The sequence below is a fragment of the Micromys minutus genome, assembly GCF_963924665.1.
Source record: "Micromys minutus genome assembly, chromosome: 23".
Classification (NCBI taxonomy): Eukaryota; Metazoa; Chordata; class Mammalia; order Rodentia; family Muridae; genus Micromys; species Micromys minutus.
The window spans coordinates 36,860,607-36,877,928 of record NC_137958.1 but is presented as its reverse complement, the minus strand read 5'-3'; the positions used below and the strand labels follow the sequence as shown (position 1 = coordinate 36,877,928).

The 17,322-nt window shown below is 40.3% G+C and overlaps 1 pseudogene across 1 annotated transcript; it reads left to right on the top strand.

Moving 5' to 3' along the window:
- The first annotated feature begins 1,748 nt into the window (after positions 1–1,748).
- LOC308435685 (small ribosomal subunit protein uS2-like) lies at positions 1,749–2,634 on the top strand (annotated as a pseudogene). The gene has a single exon. The product of its transcript is annotated as a small ribosomal subunit protein uS2-like (transcript).
- The last annotated feature ends 14,688 nt before the right edge of the window (positions 2,635–17,322 follow it).

The window sequence follows — 17,322 nt, the reverse complement described above, 5'->3', positions numbered from 1 at the left end:
ATATGATACGGAGACAGACAGCTTCAAGCATCCTACATGAGTAGCCATAAATGTCCACTAAAAGAAAAAAATAGTTGGGGATGATGAGAGCAACTGGAAGTACAAAAGCAGAATAAATTGTAACTTGGAAATAAAAGGACAATTTGTATAAGCACAAGAGGAATTTTTACCCAAGGCATGAAAAATTCCTCTACCAAAGTGCTTTATTTTAATTATCACTCAAGAATGCTAAATAAACAACACTATAATGCTAATATTTTTATGGGAAATTTTATAGATCTAATGGAAGATTATACAAATGGTATCGATCAAAAAGCATACATAAGTTTTTATGATAAGCCATATTATATCATTAAAAAGTAAACAGAACAAAATAAAGATTTGGCAGATTGGCAATAGTTCCCCAAACCTATTCTATTTTAACAAATGTCAAAAATGTCAAGTGAGAAAAACCATAATCCATGAATAAAAGGAAGCCATCCACTTAGTGTTGGCCAAAACGACAAAGTAAAACTGACATGTTCCCTGTTGTCACCGTGTGTGTGTGTGTGTGTGTGTGTGTGTGTGTGTGTGTGTGTCTGTGTGTCTGTGTGTCTGTGTGTGTGTGTGTGTCTCTGTGTGTGTGTGTGTGCTTGTGTGTGTGTGAGTGCCTGCATGTGTGTGTGTCTGGGAATCAGTTGGGCTTCTGTTCTAGGGGAAAAGGGAATCAATAAACATATTTTGATAATGACAGATAGCTCTTTATAAGAAAAGTGAAGGAAATTGGGTTCTGATTTTCCCTGACAAATCATAATTGCTCAGGGAAGAAGCAGCATTGCCCAGAAGGTTAAGCAGCAGAGAACTGGGAAAGGGAACGTCTTAGACACCTGTATTGTGGCAGAGAAGAAATAACAAGGATGGGGCTGCAACACTTTTGGGAGCTGGTGAAGGAACAAGAGGAAAAAACTGGATTCAGTGAGATTTATGGTGCAGGAGAAAATTATGAAAAAAGTGTTCTTCTGCTGGAAACATCTTCTAAAGTTGTCCCAAATATGCAAGATACATTTCACAAGGGTCATGGGAAAGACTCATATATAAGTCTAAAATGTAAAACTAAAGAACGTTCTTCAACATAGGAAATGTTGTGATGACCGCCAAAAGACATAACTGACAATTTCCTTCTGTCCTGTACAAAGAGCCACAGTCATTAAATTCAGTTATCAAAACACTACATGAAGAAGAACCGTGTAAAGAACAGAAGCAACTACACAGCCGAAAGTCATTCCCTTTGTGCTTACACTCGTTGCCCTAGGAAAATAGAAAGCACGGAGTCACCTGGTAACCTGATTGGGACTACAGGAAACAAACGAAAATCTACTTTGTGTGATGGCTAATGTTGTATCTGAAGTTCTCCTTATGAGACTTATAAAACAGAAATGCCTTTAGCCTGTAAGGTCCGGTCTCTTGCCCAAAGACAGATAACTTCCTGAAATGGTGGGAGGTGTAATCACAGAAGATGACAAAGCTCGTGCTTTTGCCTCAGTAAACAAGCCCAATTGCCCTGCGTGTACAGGACCAGTGCTTGATTGTAGGTAAGCAGGTGGGACATCAGCAACCGTGCTTGCCTCTGAGGACAAGAAGGTAGAGAGCACATAGCCCTGTGAGGTTTGCCTTTGTAAGACCCTGACTAGCTTTCCGCGCTACCCGGGGATGGGTCCATACGGCGTTGTTCTTGGTTTCCATCGTAACTTAAAAGGGAAACTGACACAATGTCTGGAGCCCTTGATGTCCTGCAGATGAAGGAGGAGGATGTCCTCAAATTCCTTGCTGCAGGAACCCACTTAGGTGGCACCGACCTTGACTTTCAGATGGAGCAGCACATCTACAAAAGGAAAAGTGATGGTATCTACATCATAAATCTGAAGAGGACCCGGGAGAAGCTGCTGCTCGCAGCTCCCACTATGGTTGCCATTGAGAACCCCGCCGACGTCAGCGTCATCTCTTCCAGGAACACTGGCCAGCGAGCTGTGCTGACTTTGCTGCTGCCACAGGAGCCACTCCAATTGCTGGCCGCTTCACACCTGGGACATTCACTAACCAGATCCAAGCAGCCTTCAGGGAGCCACGGCTTCTAGTGGTGACTGATCCCAGGGCTGACCACCAGCCCCTCACAGAGGCCTCTTATGTCAACCTGCCCACCATTGCTCTGTGTAACACAGACTCTCCCCTGCGCTATGTGGACATTGCCATCCCGTGCAACAACAAGGGAGCTCACTCAGTGGGTTTTATGTGGTGGATGTTGGCCCGGGAGGTACTCCGCATGCGAGGTACTCCACCGTGAGCACCCATGGGAGGTTATGCCTGATCTTTACCTCTGCAGAGACCCAGAAGAGATTGAGAAGGAGGAACAGGCTGCTGTTGAGAAGGCTGTGACCAAGGAGGAATCCCAGGGTGAATGGACCGCACCAGCTCCTGAGTTCACTGCTGCTCAGCCTGAGGTGGCTGATTGGTCTGAGGGTGTGCAGATGCCCTCTGTGCCCATCCAGCAGTTCCCCCACAGAAGACTGGAGTGCGCAGCCAGCCACTGAGGACTGGTCAGCAGCTCCTACAGCACAGGCCACTGAGTGGGTTGGAGCCACCACTGAGTGGTCCTGAGCTGCTCAGCAGACACCAGAAGAAAGAGAAAAAAGGTGGAAGGAAAATAAAGTTTCTAACAGAAAAAAAAAAAAAAAAAAAAAGACTCTGACTAACGTAATTGTGTGCCATATTCTGAGGGTGAGTCTCAAGTATAGACCTGGTTAGTATTTATGGTCCTGCCCAGTATTTAACAAAACCTCTAATTTATTAAAATGTATTTAGACTAGTGAATCTCTGCATTTGCTGGCAATGCTTACACACGACACTCAGAGTGTTGATTAAATTTCATTAGACTTGAAATAAGAATTTCCCCAAAAAGGTTAAATTCCTGAACATCAGAACTGCACGAACGCCTGGCAATCCGTAGCGCAGGCCTTTAGTCCCAGCACCCTGGAAGCAGAGACAGGTGAATCTCCTGAGTTTGAGGCCAGCCAGGTCCGCAGAGTTCCAGGACAGCCAGGCCAGGGCTACACAGAGAAACGCTGTCGGGAGGTGGGGGGTGGGGGAAGAACAAGACAAAACAACAACAGCACATCCCATTTTTGTTACTTTTTGCTTTATACAGTCAATAGCTAAGAACTATGTATGCTTGACAGATGGTTTAGACATCTTTGAAGAGCAATGGTAATGTTTTATAAACTCCTATTGAAAGGATCAATGTGAGAGACAGACGGCGGCACCTTCAGCGGTACCATGACAATATCTCACATGCCAAGGTGTGCCCCTGAGAAATTATGCCACACAGCAGATCTACTGTACGAGGTTTATTTGGAGAGGGGAGGGAAAAAGGTCTTTTCGGAGTGGAGAGAGGCAGACAGACAAGGAAACAAGGGGACAGAGAGAGGGAATAGGAGAAAGTGTCAGAGAGAGAGAGAGAGAGAGAGAGAGACAGAGAGAGACAGAGAGAGAGAGAGAGAGAGAGAGAGAAGGCAGCAGAGGTGGGGGCATAGAAAGAGATCTGGCTTGTCTGGGGCCCTTTTATGTGCAGCACACAGCAGCGGGTGATACCATAAGCAACTCCTTGTCCCTGGAGCAGGATAGTGGGGCCGCCTGTTTGCTGTCGTCTATAAGATCCTACAATACACACGGACACACGGAATCTAATTGCTGCCCTGACAGTGATCAGGCTTGAATTCTTTCTCCTATCACTAAGAGTAACAAATGCGAGGGTATCCTTTGCTGTAATTAATGCTATAAAGTGGGTTAGCCTATCTTTCTTTTTTTTTTCTGTCAAAAATAACAACAAATTATAAGGTAACTCCTAAGTTCTCTTCTGCTGCTGTAGTAAAAAACAAACACAAAAAGCAAAACAACAACAACCCACAATGCACAGTAACAATTTGGGAGGAAAGAGCTTATTACATCATACAGATTAAAATCCATCATCAAATGATATCAGAGGAAGAGTTCAAAGACCTGAAGCCAAACCATGGAAAAGGATTGCTTAGAAACTTGAATACTGTTTACTCTTTTAGAAGATATAAAATATATATCGATATTAATCATAGAGAACAATAAATAAAAACATTATAGTCATAGTCTATAAGTGGCATTCTCTCTATCTTTTAAATAACAATCCCAAAGTGTATGCATATTTACATATTCGGAGAGACACACAGAGACAGAGACAGAGAGTCAGAGATTTTGAGATGCTGAAGAAACTGCCAATGGTGAAGCTCAGCTTTGAAACATCCCAAAGCAAACACTTCAAAGAAAGTATATGTTTTCCCTGGAACACTGCTTCCTTGGCATGTTATCAGCAAACAAAAAGGAATACAGCGTTATCGTTTGTGACAGAGCACAAACCGTGATGAAGAGAAAGGGTTGCGACTGAATAAAGAGATGCTCCTGAAAGCCTCAATTCGCAGCTCGTTGGGAGGGCTGGCACAGCCTGGCAGCATTCTTCTCTGTAACAACTCTTTGTTGCCAGCCCTGGTGAAATGAGCAATGAGCCCTTTTAGTGTTCCTAACAGCCGAAGGAATGAAAGAAAAGCAGAAAACCTCATTAAATGCTGCCAGGAGCCTCAACCCATTATGAACGTACCCATATAGCAACCAATAATCCAATAATGGCATAATGATTCTGATAACATACCCAAATATATCATGCGGAAGTTGCTGTGACTTGGCACACAAAATGAATCTGTTGCGCGTAGACACTTAGGGACACTTAGTTTTCATTTTATTAATATTTTATGAAATTTGACTAAGTGAAATAAATTGATACTGGAAGATCCTGAATAGAAAATAGATCAATACCAAAAAAAGTGTCTGAACTAGCCATCCTATTTTTTTCTCAATCTATAGACTGTGTCCTATATATACTTTCTGCTACTGTCAGTAGAATACACTTTTTCTGGTGACCCTAGCTTAGCTAAATCTATCATTTTGACCCGTACAAATGTGTTCATTACAGGTACATTACTTCGCACTCTGCTGCCTGTGTGCTCACACCTTTTCACACCCCATGGTTGAAGTTGGTGTTTCCTTAGGTTTGCTGTACCGAGTAACTTATAACCCTTTCTACTGCTCCAGGCATCATGCATTGCCCAAAACCTTTGCATTTCTGTACTTTTCTCTTCAGTTTCTCACAGAGACACTTGCCAAGGAAATTTTTACACAACAAAAAGAAACACAAAGAACACACTGAGGATCCGAGTACTGGCAACTAGGCGGAGGTTACAGTGGGGACCGTCCTGTCTTAATAGTGCTGGGGAGAGCTAGAAAATACAAGAACACAGAAATTTCAGCTATTTGTCTGGTGCGGGCAGACAAAACTTTTAGGGTCATTCTTGAACACAGACTGGGGAGGAGGTGGAATTCTTAGGAGTACAGTTTGTCTTATAAATAAAATGTAGGATGGTGAGTACATTGTGGAAGAATCTGCTCTACAGAAAAAGCATGGTGTCAAAACTTACTGGTAAAGGTTGGTAAACTTGCCGGTAAGTAAACAACCTATGGTAAGGATTCCCCCTTTCTCTAAGTCTATCCGTACTGAGTAATTCAGCAGTAGGGCTCTGTGATGTTTTACATATGCTTGGCCCAGGGAATGGCACTATTCAAAGGTGTGGCCTTGTTGGAGGAAGTGTGTCACTCTGGGGCTGGGCTTGGAGACACTCCTCCTAGCTGCCTGAGGATGCTCAGTCTGTTCCTGGCTTCCTCCGGAAGAAGATGTAGAACTCTTAGCTCTTCCTGTACCATGCTTGCCTGAATGCTGCCATGTTCAACCTTGATGACAATAGACTGAACATGTGAACTTGTAAGCCAGCCCCAATTAAATGTTGTCCTTGTAAGACTTGCCTTGGTTATGGTGTCTGTTCACAGCAGTAAAACCCTAAGTGAGACAGGCTCTGACTCTTTTTTTCTAGCTGTAACCCCAGAGCTTCTGAGACATATATAGGAGGATCCTAGAAGATCCTGGCCAGCCAGTATAGTCAAAATGGCGAGCTTCAGTTTCATGGAATTTCTGTGTCTCAAAATAAAGATGAAAAATAATAATGGAAAACACCCAACATTGACTTCTGAGCCTCCAAATATGTATGCATATGAAAATACACCCATATGCACATGTGTACATGCATGTAAGTATACATACACATATACAATATATAATGTGTATATTATATAAGTTATGTAATTTATATATCATATATAAGATATATATATATATAAACTAAATATATAAGAATAGTTTTCAGTCTTTAAAAGAAGGATATTTGCAAATGTACTAAAATGATACCTCTTGAAGACATAATTGCAAAACAATCCAATCACAACCCAACAAAAACAGAATAGCATTTCTGTACATACACAGTACAATTAAATTCATAGAGATGGAAAGAAAAATGAAGCTTGCCAGGATCTTAGCAGGGAACAAGTGAGGAGTTCATTTTTTCAAGGCCAGGTTTCTGTTTTGCAAGCTGACCCTATAGCTAGATGGTCATGAGAGTAGTGCAAAAAGTGATTTCTCTAACCCAAGCCTGACTTGACCACTTACAGTTCATTACCATGATAAAGTTTGTTACGTGTGTTTTACTTTAGCTGTTAAAAATATTTGAATGTGTATTTCCCTCACGAGATTTAGCCTTAGAAGATCATCATATAAAGGCATCCATACAACACACAAAAGATTTTCTTCACCAGTTAGAGTTGGCCAATGGAGAATTAACCAAAGTACCAATCGGAAACTCGTTAATCATAGAGTTGTCTGTCCACACAGTGGAATCCTGCCTGTTGAATCAAGTACTAGCTCATGTATTTGTTAACACAAATAGGATATAAGAGAACAAGACTTGCTTCAAAGCACTGTTGCAGAAAGGAAGCTCGTTTTGTGACTTTAGAAAACTTTGTGGGTAAACACCACCCCCAATAAACATGTGCAGCTTCAAGATAAACACCAGATAGTAAAACTAGACATAAATTCCTTGAATTACAAGTGAAATATGGGTTAAAAGTGAATTTTCACTTTTTATTATGAGAGTTTTACTGTGAGCATAGTTCATTTAGATATTTACAAAATATAAAGTTTGCTTCATTTCTAAAAGTCATTACAGTTGGAGGTCTCATTCAGAAAGGAGTTAGGCTCTTGAAGGCTTGAAAGGTCATCTGGAGCAAGCAAGCTAAGAAAGCCACTGGCTATTTTGCCGTAATGCTCTAAGTTGGCACCAGAACCCCAGCTCTTGAGTTTCACCGAGTTCACTGCTGAGATTGCCATATGTGCGGTAGCTTTAACCATCCAAGCACGCAGTACCCTTCTAAAAATAATGCCCTGAACACTAAGAGAAAATGACTGTCATTTATTGTTCACAGGTAATCCACACTTTCCTGCTCCTGGGGAAACATGGCAATGGGAAGGCTTTCTCCTGCACCTTGTAAGTATGCCTCCTATAAAGACTGCTCCCCCCTTTCCCGTTATGAATTCCAAGAACTGCTGGTGCAGACTGTCTCCTATGGTGCAAACACAACTGACATTTGATTCTCCTGATGGCAGCCTCCCAACCTTCTCTAGACAAACAGAACTGGCTGAAAGAGAGACTTCAGTGGGTTCCTCTCTGCTGCTTATTGGCTGTTTTCAAGCAGTTGAAATGATCTGAGGAATGCAATTCAAAGGCTGCCTCTCTTCCACTCTTCCCTTCATCACTGTCTTTTGAAATGCAGCCTCCAGCCCCTGTTAAGGTTTGTCTGTCAGACCCAGGGAAGTAATCAAACCAAATTTAAGTTGTTCCTCAATGAAACTGTGCAAAGCTTTAGACCAAAAGTCAATGGAGAAATGAGGAACAAAGAAACAAACGTTTAAGCTCAATTAAATTGCAGAGTTTACAATTTCAATGTCTAAGTAGCGCTACAGAAACTGCTCAGCAGGGAAGCAGCCAGGCTAAACTTGTTTTTGAGTCTCCTGCTCTGGGAATGTAGCCTAAGCTACTAACAATAACACTAGATTGGGAAAATTGTCATTTACACAGAAATGAATTTTTTCAGAGACAGGAAGAGTTGAAGAAGCCTTTTTTGTAAGAGGGTAACTTAGATGAGGACCAAACTGTGTGCTGTGGCCAAGAAAGTAACTTTGTTCCCAGGTAGCTGAAAAACAGGAAAACAGTATCTGCTCAAAAAACATCTGGTATCAAATAGGAAAAAAAAAAAAAAAAAAAAAAAAGATCCATGGACAAATATGTCAGAGAGGAATCTCTAGTGATCCTGATAAGTCTCTGGGTTCTTAAGAAAAGAAGTGACACATGTTCAAATCCAACGGCCTTACTAGCTTCCCTCTGAGTACTTCTGTTCCCAGCATATCTGTCAGAAGCCTGAATCTTCTGTTAAGGATGGTCTGGGAGAAGGAAAAAAGGAGTGTCCAGGGCGAGAAACTTTCTAAAGATACAGTAAGGATAGCATCTGTCAGGACACAGTGGGGAAGTGAGATGTGGCCTGGACCACTTCAGAAGCACATATGACTCAATACCATATTCCTAAAACCCACCAAGGGGCAAGTTTATTAAGGACAGAACAAGACTAGATTGGGCTCTAGTAGCTGAGCGACCTGGCTGGTGGCCATGTGCTTTCTAGCACTTTCCTCTCACTACTGTTCCTGTCCCGTATTCTTCTGCATTATTATTCTTTGCATTTTATTGGATATGTTATGTATTTACATTTCAAATGTTATCCTCTTTCCCAGTTCCCCTCCTACCCCCCTTCTTCTGCTTCTAAGAGGATGTCCCCTTCTTACCCAACCAACTCCCATCTCACCACCCTGAAATTCCCCTAGACTGGGGGATCGAGCCTTTACAGGACCGAGGGCTTCGCCTCCTATTGGTGCCAGACAATGCCATCCTCTGCTACAGATTCAGCTGGAGCCATAGGTCCCATGTACTCTTTGGTTGATGGTTTAGTCCCTGGGAGCTGTGGGGGGTCTGATTGATAGATATTGTTGTTCTTACTATGGGGTTTCGAACACCTTCAGCACCTTCAGTCCTTTCTCTAACTCCTCTATTTGGGTCCTCATGCTCAGTCCAATGGTTAGCTACAAGCATCCTCATCTGTATCAGTAAAGCTCTGGCAGAGCCTCTCAGGAGACATAATATCAGGCTCCTGTCAGGAAGCACTCCTTGGCATCACCAGTAGTGACTGCGTTTGGTGGCTGCATATGGGATGGATCCTAGGTGGGGCAGTCTCTGGATGCCTTTTTCTTCAGTCTCTGCTTCAAACTTTGTCCTTGTATTCCTCCTGTGACTACTTTGTTCCCCTTTCTAAGAAAGAATGAAAGAAACATCCACATTTTGGTCTTCCTTCTTTTTGAGCTTCATAAGGTCTGTGAATTGTATCTTGGGTATTCTGAGATTTAATCTAAATATTGTTGAGGTTCTGTGTGTGGAGAAGCGAGGAAGACCCTATCCAAGGTCACATCTCAAATAACTGTCAATGGGACACTCAGCCAGGTGGGGTGAACCCAGCAGCACATCTGGCACAAAGGTCACCATAACCAATTGACACTCACCAAATTCTCAAGACCCTTTAAACATGACCTAGATATCATTTGAAACCCACCAGTAGGAGACCTGCCACATCCAGAGTGGGGTCATCATGCCACTTTGTCAGAGGAAATGGAGACCAGCCGTGGTGCTCCCTGCTGTCTAATGAACCACTGGTTTGGGGACACCAACACCGTGGTACAGCATCCTGTTTCTTTCCAGTCCATATCTTCTCACAAGCTACTTTCCACACCAATAGTCTTTGTTCTTATGGAGGGAACAAAAGATGAGCGCATAAAGAAACAGGCTTGCCATTTTTAAAATGAGTACCCATATCTAATCTTCTTTACTCTATCAGCTCTAAAGGGATTTCACATTGAATATAGCTGATAAAGTTCAATTTAAAAGAGGATTTTCCTGACTTAAAAATTAATACAAATAATCCACATTCTTATAGAAAATTTGAAAATAACAGATAAGCAAAAAGGGAAAAAAAAATCCCTAAAACTACCTATAATCCCAGTACCTTGAGATAAATCATATTAGTGTTTTAACATGGAGCATTCTTGGCTGTAGATACTGTGGCACAAGCTCATCTTTTTTTAAACTGGGCTAATGAGAGTCGCCAATGGCAGTGAGTCAGTACACTTTGCCACCAAGCCTGCTGACCAGAGTTCAATTCTAAGGACCCATGTAGTAGAAAGACAGAACCGTCTCCTCCGAGTTTTCCTCTGGTCTCCATGAATGGATGAGTGTATACACACACACACACACACACACACACACACACACACACACATACACACAAACACACACACATGTAAAAATAAAATAATAACAAATCTGAGTATCACTGGGGACTAACCCAACATAAGCCTCTTCATCAAAATTGTCACAATGTGTGTGTGTGTGTGTGTGTGTGTTTGGGGGTTTTAGTAAGCCTTAAAGGAACCAAATTCAATATGGTCTCAGGTGATCAAAAGTAACCATGGTCTCTGAAAATCTTCTATGGGAAACGCTTGTTTTCTTTCCTCCTCTTCCCACATTTTTGGGAAGTTATAAAGACTTCTGATGTCTGACTAAATGGTGGATTTCATGCACACTGATTTTAAAAGATTACCCACCACTTACCCTCCCAATTAATGTGCTTGTACTCGCATAAAAGTGAGGCAATGAAATATATTTGGAGATACAAACATCTGTCCATGAAAATACAAATATCTGTTTTCGTCTGTGTTTCTGCCTAGCCTCATTACACAGATGAGACAGTAAGGACCACTCTAGTCCACGCATGTTTTCAATGTAGCTGACTAAATTCTTCTGTGGACGTGTGGCTCATAACTAATGATTCTGTCATTTGGACCAGTTCTTGAAAAGAGAATGGCCACCCTTCAAGGTTTATTTTTAATGTTTAGATGCATATTGGCTATATCCCATTTTATTGTTCTCGGTTGGACCTGGAGGCTCCGCATTAATCATAAGTAGGCAAGAGTTTGAATACTGAAAACGTCTCCTAGCTCAGCGTAAAGATGTAGTTTCAAGGACATCTATGGTATTTTATGTTAACACGTGGTATCTATTACAACATTGTATCAGATCCTCCATATTCATTATCTGATACTAAAACCTGAATACTATTATTAAGATTAATCTATAGACAATGAACTTGGACCCATGGAGAGTAAATGGTATGCTTAAATACACATACAACTAAATAACAGAGTATAGTTTTGAATGTTTTTTAAACATATTATTTTAAAATCAACCTCCAGATACATCTAGAGATATTTTGATATCATGGTAATGATGATAATAATAATGTCATAAATACTGTGGAATTGCTAAAAGTGGATTTTAGATTTTTTTAACCTCAAGACAATTTATATCTGAAGTGAATAACTAAATTAATTTAACATAATGATATGTTAAATTTATTTATTTCACAACATGGCAATATGTCAAATCAGAACATCACATTGAATGTCATCAATATACGCATTTTTTCCACTGCCCATGAAAGCTAATGGAAGAGGAATTATTCATTTAAGCACTGCACATCACCCTTTTTAAAGAATATTTTTTGAGAATTTCATGCATGAGTAATATATTTACAACATTTCTTACCTTTCCCTACTCCAGGTCTTCCCATGCCCCCACACTACCTCTCAAATCAAGGACATGTATATTCTTAATATACATTATTATGTAATATATTTCACATATTAATATATAAATGATGTATAATAATTCATATATAGATAACCTGCCTGCTGAGTCCATTTACTGTTACTTATATGCATGTGTTTAGGGCTGATGAATTGGGACTGATGATAACCTATCAGAGGGCTTATCCCTGTAGAAGATTGATTCTCCCTCTCAAACACCAATAATCAATTGAAGTTCCTCATCTACACATAGGACCTCTTGATATTTTCCATACCCACATTGGTATGTCAGCTGGTGTTGTCACTTTGCAGGCCTTATTTTTTCAAAATTTTTATTTCGAGATCCTTTGGGTGAAGCTCCCCTCTCATAGATCTAATGACTCAAAGGAGAGTCTTGTCCTTTGTTCTTACAATCTCTCCTCTCCATCTTCCTTAGTATTCCCTGTACTTTCAGATTGTGTTTTAAATCTATCAGTGTCTAACTTTTAACCAGGGCACGTGGCTTCAAAGAAAGTTTCTTACTAGTCATATTATTGATAGCTTATTATTATTTTCACTTTTATTAGGGCATTTAATTCACCCACATAATTATAATTAATTAATATTCAGATTGGGTTAAAGCAATTAGGTTTTATTAACCTTCACCAATAAACTGATATGAATGGTGCTATATTTTAGAATTTGAGTTCTATACCTTTTCTATAAAACAGTTTAAAGCAGAAATATAGATAGTACAGTACGAACGCTGTGCATAGGATTTTTATTGAAATGTCTGTTCTCCATGACCGTGCCTGCATCTTCCACTGCTGCTCATATTGAACATTTTTATGTGAGTCTGTGCAGCGCATCTCTAGTCTGTTTGGTGTGGAACTTTTTTCTTCCTGACTTTACACACTGAGTAACATCTTCCCATTAATTACACATTCCTCTAAATATTATCCCTGGTATACTAGATGTAAGTCTTATGTTCAGGCATGTTCAACCTATAGCCACCTGTGGTCAAGAATCACTGTTTAGAACGAAGTTAGAAGTTATATTGACCACTGATCTATATTTGAAGCTGTTTCCTGTGCCACCGAGGTTCTGTTAGGAAGCATATTCACTGTATATAAATCTTAAATGTTTTCCTTTAACAGTTATAGCCTTTCCCATTTCAAATTGAGGTCCTTTGTTCACTTTGAGTTGATTTTTGTGTAGAGTGGAAGATATGGATCTATATTCATTATTTTGCAAACAGATATCCAGTTTGCTGGTAGCACATGTTAAAACACCAACCAATGAACACACATGGAGAAACCCATGGCTCCAGCCACATATGTAGCAGAGGACAGCATTGCCTGCCATCAGTAGGAGGAGAGGCCTTTGGTCCTGTGAAGGCTTGTTTCCCCAGTGTAGGGGAATGCAAGGGTGATGACATGGGAGTGGGTGGTTGGGAGTGGGAGAATCTTCATGGAAGCAAGAGGAGGGGGAAGGAGTATGGGAGAGGGAAAAGAAAGGGAAGAACATTTGAAATTTAAATGCATAGAATATCTAATAAAAATGATAAAAAGAGAGTGTCTTTTCCAGTTCATGTTTTTGGTACCCTTGTCAAAAGTTAGGTGCCCAAAGCTATGCTGATTTATCTTTGAATCTTTATTATATCTCATCTGTCTATATGTTTGTTTTGTGCTGCTATCGTGTTGACTTCACTACTACAGCTCTCTGGTGTAGATTGAGGTCAAATACTATGATGCCTATAGCTATGCTCCTTCTGATGAGGATTATTTTGTTTATCATTGATCCCTTGTGTTTCCATATAAATTATTTAAAAAATTCTAATTCTTCATCTTTACTATGGAAACAAAGTTTCTCAATGAAATGTAACAGGTTTCACTGGCTGATGAAATATAAAATAAAAATATTTTTGGAGGGTTTTGGTTTGTTTTTGTTTTTTGTTTTTTGTGTTTTTTTTTTTTTTTTTTTTTTGCATGACATTCACTGGGAATAACAAGATAATTTCTGCTTAATTTTTGTATTGCCTTGGTTTTCTCTTGCATTTATATTTGTTTCTCCTTTCTATACTCTGCTTTTTCAAAAGTAGGTTTTATTATGGCATTTGCATACATAATTTGTTTATCTTGGTCTTCCTCCCTTCTCTGCTTCCCTGTGCCTTGGGCTCCTTAAACCTTTCTATCCCCTTCACCTTCTTCTTCAAAATCTCACTGGCCTCTTTCATGGTCCTCTCTCTTGATTACCTTGTTAATATTGTAATTTAATGAATCATCCATTTTCCTGTAAACTTCAAGAATTCACTTTTTTGTGGCTGAATAAAATTTTGTATACACATGTATCACATTTCCTTATCTAAAAATCAGATGGTGGAGATCTAGGATGATTCCATCCCCTTGCTTTATGAATAGCTGTCACAGATATATACACAGAATTCTGTGATAGATTCCTGTGAGTGTATGGTGAGATTGGCACACTGGGTCTTGTGGTTCTATTTCTACTCCTTTTAGAACCCTCTGTTCAATTTCCAGAGAACCTGTAGCAGTGTACCCTGTCACCAGCAGTGAACAAAGACCACTGTTTCCCCACGTCCTCATCGGCATTTGCTTTGTTGAAGAAAGCCTCCCAAGTGGGATAGCAGTGTTAATGATTTCTTTTCTCCAGAAGCTTTAACTATTATCTGCTTTACTCTGTGTGTTCTGAAATACGTGTGACATTTACCTAAGTCTGGGTTGGTGTTGATTTCCTTATCTTGCCTACAACTTAATACATCCTTCCAGGCTGTTTACGAATGCAAGAATCGGTTCCTTATCACTCTGTCTCTTCTAGACCTCAATGAAGATACTGAAGCATCCTGACTTCCCACAAAAGTTGGTTTTTTTTGTACTTTTCGTACTTTATTAACAACAAAGTGTGTTCTTGTCTCTGTACATATCAACTTTGATGTGCATGCCAATCGCCTGGACACATAAACAGAAGTTCTTATTTAACTTGAAAATGTGGCCTCAACTTTCCCTGACACATTGCCTTCAGTGTCAGTGCTCCAATCTATACAGCTATTTGGAGTAGGATGTTTCTAGGTTCTGGAGGGACAGCAAGACCTTCTGCAGTCAGACAGTATACAGATCTTCCACCATTAATCAGTACCCACCGACCTTAGTAAAACTGACATAGTCTCTTTGAGAACCAGCTTTGCCCTTTCCAAAATAAAAATCTCAGCCCCTATGGGTCTGGCTTCCTGTAATGATTAGGTGTGATTTTTAGCTTGCACAAACTACGGGAGGTATGGAGCAAAAAAAGAAAACCCCAGGTGTCTTTAGTCAGGGTTAAGCTTTAATGACGCAGGGCAGAAAGTTGTGCTAGCATGCCTCCATCCACGAGGAGGGCTCTGCGCCCGGTTTCAGCCTTAGCTATGGTGTTGCCTTTTGAGTTGAAGGGATTAGAACAAAGTGTGATTACCTGTCTTATGCTGCCATGAAAGCACACCCCACCCACAGAACAGGAACAAGCATACCCCTCCACTTCAATAGAGAACCACCTGCTGTGTCAGCCACAGGATAGAGTGTAAGTCAATCATTCTGGTTTTATAATATGTTAAACGAGTCGATGGCTGTTAAAAATAATTCATAAAGGCAGTTTTTTTTGTTGTAGAAATCATAAAGAGTCATGAGCAAGGAGTAAATATAAGATCGTAGTATTTGGAAAGAAATCTTATGGCACTAGAATACTTTGTTATGGTTACTCTGAACAAACAGAAGAGGTAGGGAAGAAAGGAAGACAATATTGATTTGATAGCTTTTTCTTAATATGCACTAAGCAAATGCTAACATGTAATGTGGGTTCCATCAAAATTGAACCTAGAACTTCCCACCAGCAAAATACTAGCCCAATAGAAAAAATCAATTTATACCTGTCTAGCTTTCTCTTAGACAATTCAGGATCCAAACTAAGCAAATAACCCCACCCGCTTTTAAGCTGGGTCTTTTCACATCAATTAACAGACTCAAGACACTCCCCAGAGGAATGCTTAGAGGCAAGCCTAATTTAGATAAACCTTCATTTGTGACTCTCTTCCCATGTGATTCTAGATTGAATCAAGCTGACAATGAAAGCTAACCATTATTTAGAGTAAACATCTCAGATTTTATTCTTTAATTTGAGAAGCAAGCCCTCATTAAAAATGTTTGAAAGGTAAGGCTGATACACATCATTGAAAAATAAATATCTGTATAAAGGGGGGATAGCTCAGAAGCCCAGATAAAATTTATGAACTTCCTAACAGGGCCCTAGCCTAGTTCTGGTTCATAACATTTCTACTTATGCCAAATATAATAGGCAGAAGAAAGAGGCTGCCAGCAAGTATGTTCATCCAAAACCAGTGATTTGTAACAGTAGAATTAACAGTAGGAAGAGACCAGCACTAACTTTTTCAGAATCTTGAATGAAGTGTAGTTAAAAGGGAACCAGCAGTCAGACTAGCTACTATGTGCAGTTAAAAGGTGACTTACAATTAAGCCAGTTATGGTGAGCTATAGTCTATTTGTAGGAGAGAGGGGATGAAGTTGAGACAGAATCTCATATTATAGCCTGAAGTTTACTATGTGTCTCAGTCAGGGTCTCTCTATTCCTGCACAAAATATCATGACCAAGAAGCCAGTTGGGGAGAAAAGGGTTTATTCAGTTTACACTTCCACATTGCTGTTCATCACCAAAGGAAGTCAGGACTGTAACTCAAGTAGGTCAGAAAACAGGAGCTGGTACAGAGGCCATGGAGGGATGTCACTTACTGGCTTGCTTCCCCTGGCTTGCTCAGCCTGCTTTCTTATAGAACCCAGGTCTACCAGCCCAGGGATGGCACCACCCACAATGAGCTGGACCTTTGATCACTAGTTGAGAAAATGCCTTACAGCTGAATCTCATGGAAGCATTTCCTCAACTGAGGCTCCTTTCTTTGTGATTAATTCCAGTTTGCATCAAGTTGACACAAAACCAGTCAGTACACCATGTTTTGCAAACTGGCCTCAAACTCATACCAGTCCTCTTGCCTCAGCCTCCAAAGAGCTGCTATCACAGACATGCATCTCAAAGTGTGATCCAGTGATTCTATACATAGATGGAGGCTTGCCTGAGTTAGCTGCTGGCACGAAAGCTTTTATTAAGCCTTTATCCCCAGACCCATACTTCTGGTGTCATCTGGATGACAGCTTTGTTCCATGACTGTCTTCTTCAAAGACCAGAAGACTCCCTAAGATATGCATTCCTTGTGGCAATGACAGAAGTACCACTACAAAGATACATTTCAAATATTCACTGTGACTAAACTAAATGATATTCCAGGCCCTGCATCAATAGAAAAGGAAAAGCGAGAAGTAAAAATTTACTGAACAACTACACAATCTATCATGGCTTGTATTCAGTCTTGATTATATTTATCCTATTTCTTCCCAGATTCATCTCCATACAAAACATCTCATCCAATTAAAATTTCTAATTGAAAGTCTAACCTCTTGTAATCAACACTAGGTCTGGATGTGTTTCTTATTAATCTGGAGCCCTCTACTGAAATAAAACAAAAGTTATCTGACCAACAT